Source organism: Mus pahari, chromosome 17 (genome assembly GCF_900095145.1).
Source record: "Mus pahari chromosome 17, PAHARI_EIJ_v1.1, whole genome shotgun sequence".
NCBI classification, from domain to species: Eukaryota; Metazoa; Chordata; class Mammalia; order Rodentia; family Muridae; genus Mus; species Mus pahari.
The window spans coordinates 56,603,338-56,614,378 of record NC_034606.1 but is presented as its reverse complement, the minus strand read 5'-3'; the positions used below and the strand labels follow the sequence as shown (position 1 = coordinate 56,614,378).

The following is an 11,041-nucleotide window of genomic DNA, read 5'->3' as shown; positions in this document are numbered from 1 at the left end:
GTAAACTAACCAAGGAAATGGGCTCTTGCCAAATTCTTGTTAGGAGATTGATTTAGGGGTTGTTTATATATAAAATAGTTGATGGAAAACTGGTGAGAACTTTCTCCCAAGGCAGAGTTTGTGGCCAGTTGCTGCACACCTGACCCTAACATCCAGTTATGAAGATGTTTCAGTTCTACGGATCTGAACACAGTGTTATTACTTCCTTTGGCCCTTCTTCTGGATGGTTATTTTGCCCATATACACATGCAGTTCCTGACATGTTACACAAAGACTGAAAAACAAATGTCAGAGGTTAAATAGGGAGTATGGTGGTTTGTATAAAGATGGCCCCCATGGGTCCATCGGGAGTGACACTATTCGAAGGTGTGGCCTCGCTAGAGCATGTTTGCCTCTGTTGGAGGAAATGGATCACTAGGGGGAATGCTTTGCAGTCTCAGATGCCCAAGCCAGGCTTACTGTCTTGAGCCAAGCCAAGCTTGTCTTTCTGTTGCCTGCAGATCCAGATGTAAAACTCTCAGCTACCTCTCTATTACCATGTCTGCCTGCAAGCCAACATGCCCCACCCCCATGCTGATAATGGACTAAACCTCTGAAACTGTAACCCAGCCACAATTAAATGTTTTCCTTTATAAGACTTGCTGTGGTCATGGTGTCTCCTCACAGTAATAGAAACCGTAATTAAGACAGAAGTGGGTACTAGGAGAGCACTGGGTATTATTGGGATAGGCAAGACCATTTTCTTTTGAAAAGTAAACCCATGTTTATTTATTAGCACTTTTAAAACACTACACGAAACACATTCAAGAAGCAAGTAATTACAATGCAAGCCTTTGCACAGCAAGCCAAATTTATTGAACTATGGATACGAATTTATGCAAAAATTATACCAGTTTAATTAGGGCTTTTAGTTTACATTTGGCCACCTCAAAGTTGTCATAACATCAGGTTGGTAAATTAAAATAATGTGGTTGCTTTTTGAATGGACACACAATCTTTATACTCGAACATTAATGCAAACAAAGCAACAAGACATTGTTAAATAAAACAATTGTTTTGCAAATTAGGCCTTGTGACCAATTATGCATGATTAAAATGACATCCCACATTCACATCCAAAGTACTTGTCCACCGTTAACATCTCAGCCAAAATGCTACTCATGGGAAACAATCACTAACAGGCAAAGATACTAAACCTTTATATTTGGCATTGCAGACACATGTATGCATGAAGAAGCAAGGGAGTCATAGTGAGAATCTACAGATGCAGAAGCCTGAAAATGATTTACAAAAATTGTTAAATCATTAAACACTTTGTTTGAAAATATACACTTTGTGTTGTAGACTTCCTACTGTACATGCAACTATAACCATTGTTCCTTATGTAAGCAAAAAAAGAAAACAGATTTGAAAAATCTGTACATTTTTTTCCTAACAGATATCAAAGGCAATGTCTTCAATCTAACACATTATACTCACAAGACTATCATATTTTAAAGACAAGATCACTATCTCCACAGGTTTTTCTTTTAAAAAAAGACCCTATATAACTGTGTTAATCAAGGTGCTTATTTATATAATATAATGGTAAGACCTTGAATTAACAGAAAAATACAATAAGCTAAGAGTATCAAAGATGCAAAGTTATCTGGAATAGTCTCTATAGGCACTCTTTGGACTTTCTGCTATTACGCTTTTAGGATTTACATTATTGTACTCTCTAATACAAAGTATGGGGTGTGTTAAAGTATACAGTATATATATATATGTATACACACACACACACACATATATATATATATATATATATATATATATATATATATATATATATATTGTATACATGTATACATATATATAACATGGGTGCATGAAGAATGTCTCTTAGCAGTAATACTGGATGTAGCCCCTGGTTTTGCCAGCTGCATACTCTAGAACTATTATAGAAGTAAAAATCTCTGGTGATGTTGGAAAGTGATTAGAATGTCCAATCTGAGAGAGTGGCTTTCACTTGCCTCTTAAAGGGTACCAGCCCAGGAAAGTCCATTTAAGATGGTAGTAGATCTAACACTGTTGGAATGCTGGCACGGTTGACTTGGCCAATGCTTCTTCAGACATGGCTCAGAGCCACAATGCATTCAGGACATTAAAGCAGCTGGCATGATGGGTTTTTTTTTTCCTGTGACTTCCCAGGCACTAGAGTTTTTCTGTTAATCTACTGCACTAGATTTCCTTAACATTTATTTTGGATTTTGAAGAGGATTCTAAGAACGTACAGTGGCTCCATTGCCTTATTAGGTTTTGACCTTGTTCCTTTCCTACAAGTCTTTCATCTTCCAAGTCATGTATATTGCCAACCAGAGTCACTGGAACTTCATCAGTGTCTTCGACTCGAAGAATCTGTTCTCTCAGATCATGTCAGCCTTTAAATGTGCACTGCGCTGTGACGAACTAAACCAAGGCAAAGCCTTGTCCAGCCTGCATGTACAAATCTCCCCTTGTTGTAAGTCGTTGTGTTCCTGCAGTATCCAAGATTTCAAGAATACACTGTTGCATATCTACCTCAACATGCTTTCTATAAGAATCTTCTATCATACAATCATATTTTTCAGTAGAAATTCCTTGAGTAAACTGTACAGTCAGAGCTGACATCCCAACATTTTTCTAAGCCAAAAATGACTAACTTACATTCATGCATGATGTGAACTTGTTACATTTAGTACCTCTTGGGCTGTCACTGGGTCCCTTGCCCTGTGCTCCCTCCCCTTCTGGTCACTGCTCCCAATTCCTTAACCAGTCTTTGCTGATGCTGCTACTACCACACCATGGCCACAGCCATCACCACTGCAAGCTCAGGCTGATTTTCATGCCTCACCCTTGGCCATGATTTTGCTTGGAGGAATTTTAGACTTTGGGTTTCTAGGTTAGGAAAGTGATGGAATGTTTTAAGCATGATCTACTGGGCCATACTAGGAGGAACATGAAAGACAGTGGTGCTCTGGATGATTTGAACCATTAAAACCAAGTGATTATACAAAAGAAGAAATTTTAGTACGTAGCCTACAGCCTGTTCTTGTATTTTGCTGAAGAATGTAGCTGCCTTTTGCCCTTGTCTGAAGAGTCTGCCAAAAGCTAAATTGAAGAGTTTTGCATTAATTGCATTGGCAGAGAAAATTTCAGAGCAATATAATATTGATTTTTGTTGTATAGTTGCTAGTGTTCCCTCCAATGAAGACCTATAATGAAAAGGAGAAAACTTAGCAAAAAAAAAAAAAGTACAAAATTGACAGTTCAAGGAAGAAAGGGGTGCAGGAAGTAGAATGGAGCTGAGTCCTGTGTTCAAGGAAATAAACAGATTAAAGAAAATCCAGATATTAAATGGAATAAAAGGATCAGTGATCTCATGGCAAGACCCCACCCAGCTAAGCTTTCAACTTGCGCAAAGGAATTAAATTAAAACAAAGAGCTGGGCTGGTGGCCCTTGCCTTTCTTTAATCTCAGCACTCTGAAAGCAGAGACAGCTGCATTTCAGAGTTCAAGGCCAGCCTGATCTACAGAGCAAGTTACAGAGCAGCCAAGCTTAAGCCGTGAAGGAAGCCATGGAAAACAGAAAGCTGGTGAAGGTGTCATTGAATGAGGAGAGCATGTTCCAGCCCCAGCAAGTAGCAGAACTTGACTGCTTCAGCATGTGCTTCCGGTGTTAGAGTCAAGGATAAGAAAGGGCTTATCCCTCTGCAACTAAGGAAATCCAATGACGCTAGGGGTGTGTCAGGGGCATCCCTGCATGGAGACCTAGAGAGACCATAGTGTGAAGCTGTGAAGGTGAAGCCTGGATTGCCTTGGAGACCCCAAAATGTTGGAGATGCCAGAGCCCGAGGTTCCCTGCCACAGAGAGCTGCTATTAGGAAGTAGAACTGTGTTGGAGTCAATACAGCTGAAAGAGGTTAGAGATCTGAAGAGAGCTTTTGATGTCAGACATAGAAATGCAGAGTTTGAAGTTTGACTAGCCACTGTTCAGTCTTGTTTTGGTCCAGCATTTCCTCACTACGCCCCTTTTAAAATGGTATTGAATAACCTGTACGATTGTATGTTGGACATATGTGATCTGCTTTTTTTATTTTGATTTTACAGGTGATTACAGTTAAGAGATTGCATGAGCCTCAGAAGAGACATTGAACTTTACACTTTTAAACAGTGGCAATACTGAAATACTGTGTGATAGACCGTGGGGACTTTTGAAGTTGGAGTAAATGCATTTAGCACTATGATATGGCTATAAGTCTATTGGGACCGGGGAGTAGAATGTGGTGGATTGAATAAAAATGACTCCAAAAGGCCCATAGGGTGTGGTACTTTTACGAGGTGTGATCTTGTTGGAGTAGGTGTGGCTTTGTTGGAGGAAGTGCATCAGGAGAGGGTGAGCATAAGGTTCAGATACTCTCAGTGTTAGCAGTCTCCTCCTGCTGCCTGCAGATCAAGGTATAGAACTCTCAACTTCCTCTCCAGCACCAAGTCTGCCTGTGTGCCATCTTCCTTCCCTCCCCCGCCATGATGATAATAGACTAAACCTCAAAACTGTAAGTCACCCCATAATTAAATGTTTTCTTTATAAGAAACCTTAGACAGGAAATCAGCATACAATTTGGTCTCAACCCTTGGCTTCCATCTCTGTTTGTACTCTTCCTTCCAAATACACTGCTCCCAACAGTCTACAGTTAGGAAAGAGCTTAACCAGCTCTTTTCAGGATTTAATCCAGTTTGATGAGCCCATGAATAATTGTTGGGGTCTCCCAGGTCTCTGTTGCCACTGGACCACCTGCAGTTATCCGCCAAGCCTACCTTTCTGTTTACACTAATCACTGTCCTTCTAAACCCAGCCCCCTGCAGGCGCTATGATCCACCAGCAGTAACCTTCAGATCCACCAGAGCTGCTCACCTGTGCCTTGTCTCCACTGCCTGCTGAGAAGACCATTTGTCCCAGAAGACAACATCCTTTGGACCCGCCTATGCCTATGGACATTCATCTGTGCTCTGATCCTTGGACCCGCCCACAGACATTTCACTTGTACCTTCAAAGACTGGGGGTTGGGGACTGGGTTTTTTTCCCACACTATATAAACTGAGTTCCTACATTAAACTTATTTTTCTCTCGAACATTCCATTTCAGGCCAGCCCGCCTCTCAAGATGAACCCAGACCGGATTAAAGTGAATTTTGTCAGAAACTCACAAATAATTACTCTAGGATTGGAGCAAGGTCTTTCCAATTCACAGTTTTTCTCCTTTCCTCCCTTCCCCCTTCCCTCCCTCCCTGTACCTTCCTTTCTCCCTTCCTTCCCTCCTTCCTTCCTTTTTTCCTTCCTCCTTCCTTTCCTTTCTAATTTGATTTTAAAGTAAAACTGAAGGTAATTTTAGTATATTGAATTGCTACCATGTATGTTCAATAAATAACAATAGAAAGTTCTTTGAATTAACTTGCAGGGTCCATTTTTGCAATTAAATGGGTAAAATGTCGTCATTTACATAAAGTTCTAGCTTCCTTTTATGTCTTTTTAAACTTAGTGTTCGAAATATTCTTTTTCCCTAACATGTTCTCCAAGGTCATTATTCTTATCATTTATTTTATCTAACTACTGTATCTTTCATCCTTACTCAAGTGTTTCTCATACATTAGTATCAAGTTGTCAGGAAATGGGAAATTGCCACTGTAGCCTCCTTCCAGCCTCGAAGCAGGCTGGTCCAGACCTCTGCAGCCACTAGCACTGGGCCACCTGCTGTGGTATCTTCTGATCTGCCAAGCTGGCTCTACTGTTTGCACCTGCTGGCGCTCTTCAAAATAGTCGCCTTTCAGGGCAGATGCCGCTCCCTGCTGATAAGCTCCTGAGATTCTCCAGAGTCATCTTCCTGAAGTTCTGCCTACCTGCTCGCACCTGAACTAGGCCCCAAGACTGGGGCTGGGGGGAAGGGTTTTTTCCATGTTATATAAACTCAGTAATACATTAAACATTGGGCTTTGATCAGAATCTTTTGTCCTAGCCCCATTCTTTCTCACAGTCTTATCCCTTCCAGCCCAGCCCCGCATTTCAGGACGGACCTGGTTTAGAGTGTTGCTGCAGGCAGGAACACTCATGCCACAAATGTCAGCATTTGGCAATATACATTTTAAAAAGATGTACGCTTCAAAGGCACTGCACATGGGTGTGTGCCACCTCGTTGTGAAGAATGGGCTCTGTTCATCCCTAGAGTCTCTGACTGAATGCTAGCTTTGTTTTTTTTTTTTTTTAGCTTTTTCCAGGATCACCCAATTTATCACATTCTTCTATATAAATGGGGACCACACTGTTTTATGGGGTTAGAGTGCACAGGTTCAATGACAATCAGTTGAAGTAACTTATATGGGGTACTGTGTAGAGTTTAGGTTTCTGGTTCAAGTATCATGGCATAGTGAATTGTCACTGAAGCAAAGCAACAGAGTGCAAATGCCGGCATTCTTTCTTCCTCCCCACTCTTTAAGCCAAGTCTTTGGCACCCAGAGTCTCTCTGGGTAAGGCAGGGTATCAAATGTCAAGAGAACAACAGATCGGGCTGGTGAGATGGCTCAGTAGGTAAGAGCACCCGACTGCTCTTCCGAAGGTCCGGAGTTCAAATCCCAGCAACCACATGGTGGCTCACAACCATCTGTAACAAGATCTGATTCTGGAGTGTCTGAAGACAACTACAGTGTACTTACATATAATAAATAAATAAATAAATCTTAAATCTTAAAAAAAAAAAAAAAAAAAAAAAAAAAAAAAAAAAAAAAAAAAAAAAAAAAAAAGAAAAGAAAAAAAAAGAGAACAACAGATCAGGAAGCTCACCTTTGTTCCCATGTCTGCTCAGGACTCTGTGTTCACACAGCAAGTCCTTGACTCCGAGGCCTCCTGCCTACAGTTCACAGCTGAAGAGTAAGTAGGCACAAGCTTAATGCCTTGAAAGATCAGAAGAACCAAGGGTGGCATCTTCGTGGCACTCACCTCTCACTTTGTCACAGAAGCAATGGCTGGGCAAAGGGAGAGCAAGGTTTCAGCTCCTTCTGAATTGGAGATTTTAAAATCTTGTTGTATTGCTTCTGTTCTCAGTCAAACCATTTGTTCTCATATTCATCCTGACAATATGCATGGCAGAGGCAGAGGAAAAGACAGAGAACATCTAGGAAATACGATAATGGGGAAAAGATGTCCCTCGGTCTCGATCCTTGAAGTCCTTGCTAGTGGTGGAGCAAGATTTTTTTTCAGGACACGCAACGGCTACTTGAGGCCACTCTCTCATCCCTGCCAAATCCTATAGTTTCATAGGAATCTAACTAAAAAACCCATTCACAGGAAAAGGATGTGGACTAAAATCCCTTCTGGTTTTCATTTGTCAGATCATAATTTCCTCCCCAGCATCTCTGGAGCTGCCTCATCTCTCTCTTCCTTGAGAATCCCTAAAAGGGGAGAGATGGTGAGGGTTTACACAATGCAACTCCCATCCCTTGAGGAATTGGTGCTCACCTTGGGTTACATCCTCATCTTCCTTATTCCCCCTCAGGAAGCCGAAATCCCCACCTGGATGTATCTCCTGAGTGGTCCTTTCTCATCTACATACTTAAGCCTGTATTAAAATGTCACGAATACACTCCCAAGTGTACCGTTGTAGCAGCTATGCCTGAAACCCATTTCAGTATTGAAGCCATGAATTACTTCTGTGGCTTGAGTTGAAGTCCTTAAAAATCTGGAAGAACTCAGGCTAGTAGTGTCAACACTGTGGAGCTGTAATTATCCTCCTTCACCCCTGACAAAGTGATAGCTTCATAAAGAAGCTAAGTGCCACCTCTCGCTTTAATATCTGAACATTTGCATGCTCAGTTTGGATGCAGAGAAGCCTACCGTCTTTCTTATTACTCGTGTTTAATGTTGATTATTTAACTTTTCTGAGGAAAATTAATTGCATCTTTGTGTGTATTTGAGTGTGTGTTTGATGTGTGTATGTATGTGTTTATGTTTGTTTATGTATGTGTATATGTGTAGGTATTTATGTGTGTATGTATGTTTGTATGTGTATGTGTATGTATATGTGTGTGCATGTATGTATGTATATGTATGTGTGTGTATGTATGAGTAGGTATGTATTAGTGTGTATGTATAAGTGTATAAGTGTGTATATGTTTGTGTATCTATATGTATAAGTGTGTATGCCTAGGTGTGTGTGTGTGTGTGTGTGTGTGTGTGTGTGTGTGTGTGTGTGAAGGCCAGAGGCCATCCTCGAGTGGCATTCCTCAGGTGAAGTCACAATTCTGATATCTGAGGAAGGATCGCTCCTTGGCCTGGAGCTCACTGACTAGGATAGACTGGGAACTGAGTGAGCCCCAGGGACCCACCTGCCTCTCCATTAGCAGTGCTGGCATCAAAAGCATGGGGGCACTTCAGCCTTTTTTATGTGAGGTCTGGCTTTCCTATGGAACTCCTGTCTTTCTACTTGCAAGGCAAACACTCTTATCTCCCCAATCACAGACTGCTGGCTATAAAGCAGTTTATAGACAAACAGTCAGTGTTGGCTAAAATAAGATTCAGAGAGAATGTTTTTCATTTTTTTCTAATTTAAATTTTCTACATTGAAAAAAGAATTTTCTGAAAATTAGATAAGTTGTTAATGGTCTTTTTTGGTGTTTTTATAATGATTAGCAGTTTTCTTTAAGGTCTACATCAGTCCCCCGAAAAATGTTATCTTTTAGAATTTGAGCAGCTATTTGCATTATAGAAAATGGAATTTCAGTGGTTCCATACATTTCCAAGGAAAAGCTCTGCTCTTTCCTCATGTATTACCCATACATAGCTGAATGCAAGGCTCCAGAGAGATGGTGCTAATTCCCACCGTTAAGTCTCAATCTATTTCATGATTTCATGTTTGTACATAATTATTCAATGTTCTTTTCCTATTTCTGTACCTACCTGGTTAAAATATTGCACACTCAGGAAACAATGATAGAAATTATCACAAGATAATGAATAAAGTTATGACTGAATTTCTGTTGTTAATTATGTAATGAAGTTAATATGTGTCTTAGTGTTTCTTTTGCTGTGACAAAACATCCTGACCAAAAATCAAGTTGAGGAAGAAAGGGTTCATTTGGCTTCCACTTCCAGATCATAGTCCATCATGAGAGGAAGTCAGGATAGGAATTCGAACAGGAATAGAACCTGGAGGCAGGAGCTGCTTCGGAGGCCATGGAGGAGTGCTGCTTACTGGCCTGGCTCCACTGACCTTTCTTATAGAACACAGATGCCCAGGGAAGGCACCATCCAAATGAGCTGAGCCCTTTTCCATTGACTGATAACTGAGAAAATGCCATACAGCTAGATTTCCTGGAGGCATTTACTCAACTCAGGCCACTTCCTCTCTTATTACTCTAGCTTGTGTCAAATTGGCACACGAAACCAGCCAGTACAACTGACCCCTTGTCAACTTGACACACGAACACATCCCTGTTAAGCCACTCCCTTCATTTCTCAAGATCTCAAATTAAAAAATGTAAATAACTTTTGGAAGTCCCACAGTCTTTACAAATTCAAGCACAATAAAATTGTATTTTCTTTAAAAAGTTCAGGCTCTCTAAAAACCCAAAATCGTTTTGTTGCTGTTGTTGTTCAAGGTCTTTTAGCTGTAGTTGCCTGTAAATTTTTATTTTTTTAAAAAAAAATGAACCAAGTATTTTCTTAGTTCAAGAAAGAAAAATCAGGGCACAGTCACCATCAAATCAAAGCAAAGCAAACTCCAACCATCCAATGTCTGGGATTCACTCTCGATCTTCTGGGCTCCTCCAAAGCTCTTGGGTCACTTCTCCAGCTCTGCCTTCCTAGCATACACAGCTTGTCTTCCAGCCTCCAGTCTGCTCCACTTCACTGCTGCTGCTGTTCTTGGCGTTCATTATACAGTGCTGGCATCAACTGCTGGGACCTTCTGCTGCAACTGGGCTGCACTTTCACCAATAACCTCTCTTAGGTTCTCATCATGATGCCAAACCTCAACTTCTTTGCATGGCCCCTTCAGTCCTGGACCTTCAACTACCACAAAGGCTGTACCTTCACCAATGCCCTCTCCTGACCCCTCACAGTGCCAAGCCTCAGGTGTTCTCCATGACTCCCTCTATGCCTTCAAAACCAAAACCACCCGGGTGATTCTTACACATCATCCAGCCTGGCTGCCAACACAAGGTACAACCATGGCTGCCTCTGGTACACAACTACTCCATACTCTCATAAAACACTTCCCAGAAAGTTTCAGGTCAGTGAATCTGGTCTCTTCTTCTTCTTTTTTTTTTTTTTTTTTTTTTTTTTCCTAGACAGGGTTTCTCTGTGTAGCCCTGGCTGTCCTGGAACTCACTTTGTTGACCAGGCTGGCCTTGAACTCAGAAATCTGCCTGCCTCTGCCCCCGAGTGTTGGGATTAAAGGCATGCCCACCACTTCCAGGCTGAATCTTCTAATTGATGCTAATTTCTTAGCTCTAGTTAACAAGCATCAATTGTCCCGGTAAAGATTTCACTTCAGTAGTTCTAGTATCTTGTTAATCGCAACTGACTCTTCAGCTCCAGCTAACTGGAACCACAGACTCTTAAATCAAAGTAGCAAGTGGACCTGATTGAGTCTTTACCCTTCCCTCTGAAAAGTCACAAGGGAAGATTCCATCCTCTATACTGCTCTCAACATTCTTTTCTTCCAAGCTCCTACACAACATTACATAGAGCTCTTAACACCCAATGACCCTTCTACCCCAAAGTTCCAAAGTCCTTCTACAATCCTACCAAAAACTTGGTCAGGTCTGTCACAGCAATACCTCACTACACTGGTACCAATTTGTCTTAGATAGGTTTCTATTGCTGTAACAAAACGCCATGACCAGAAAGCACTGGGGAGGAAAGGGTTTATTTGGATTATACTTACAGATCATAGTTCATAACCAGAGGAAGTCAGGAAGCATGGCAGGGACCTAGAGGCAAGAACTGATGCAGAGGCCATGGAGGGGTG

The 11,041-nt window shown here is 41.2% G+C and overlaps 1 pseudogene; it reads right to left on the bottom strand.

The window, feature by feature from the left end:
* Positions 1 to 2,146: 2,146 nt before the first annotated feature.
* LOC110335184 lies at positions 2,147 to 2,698 on the bottom strand (annotated as a pseudogene).
* Between the last annotated feature and the right edge of the window lie 8,343 nt (positions 2,699 to 11,041).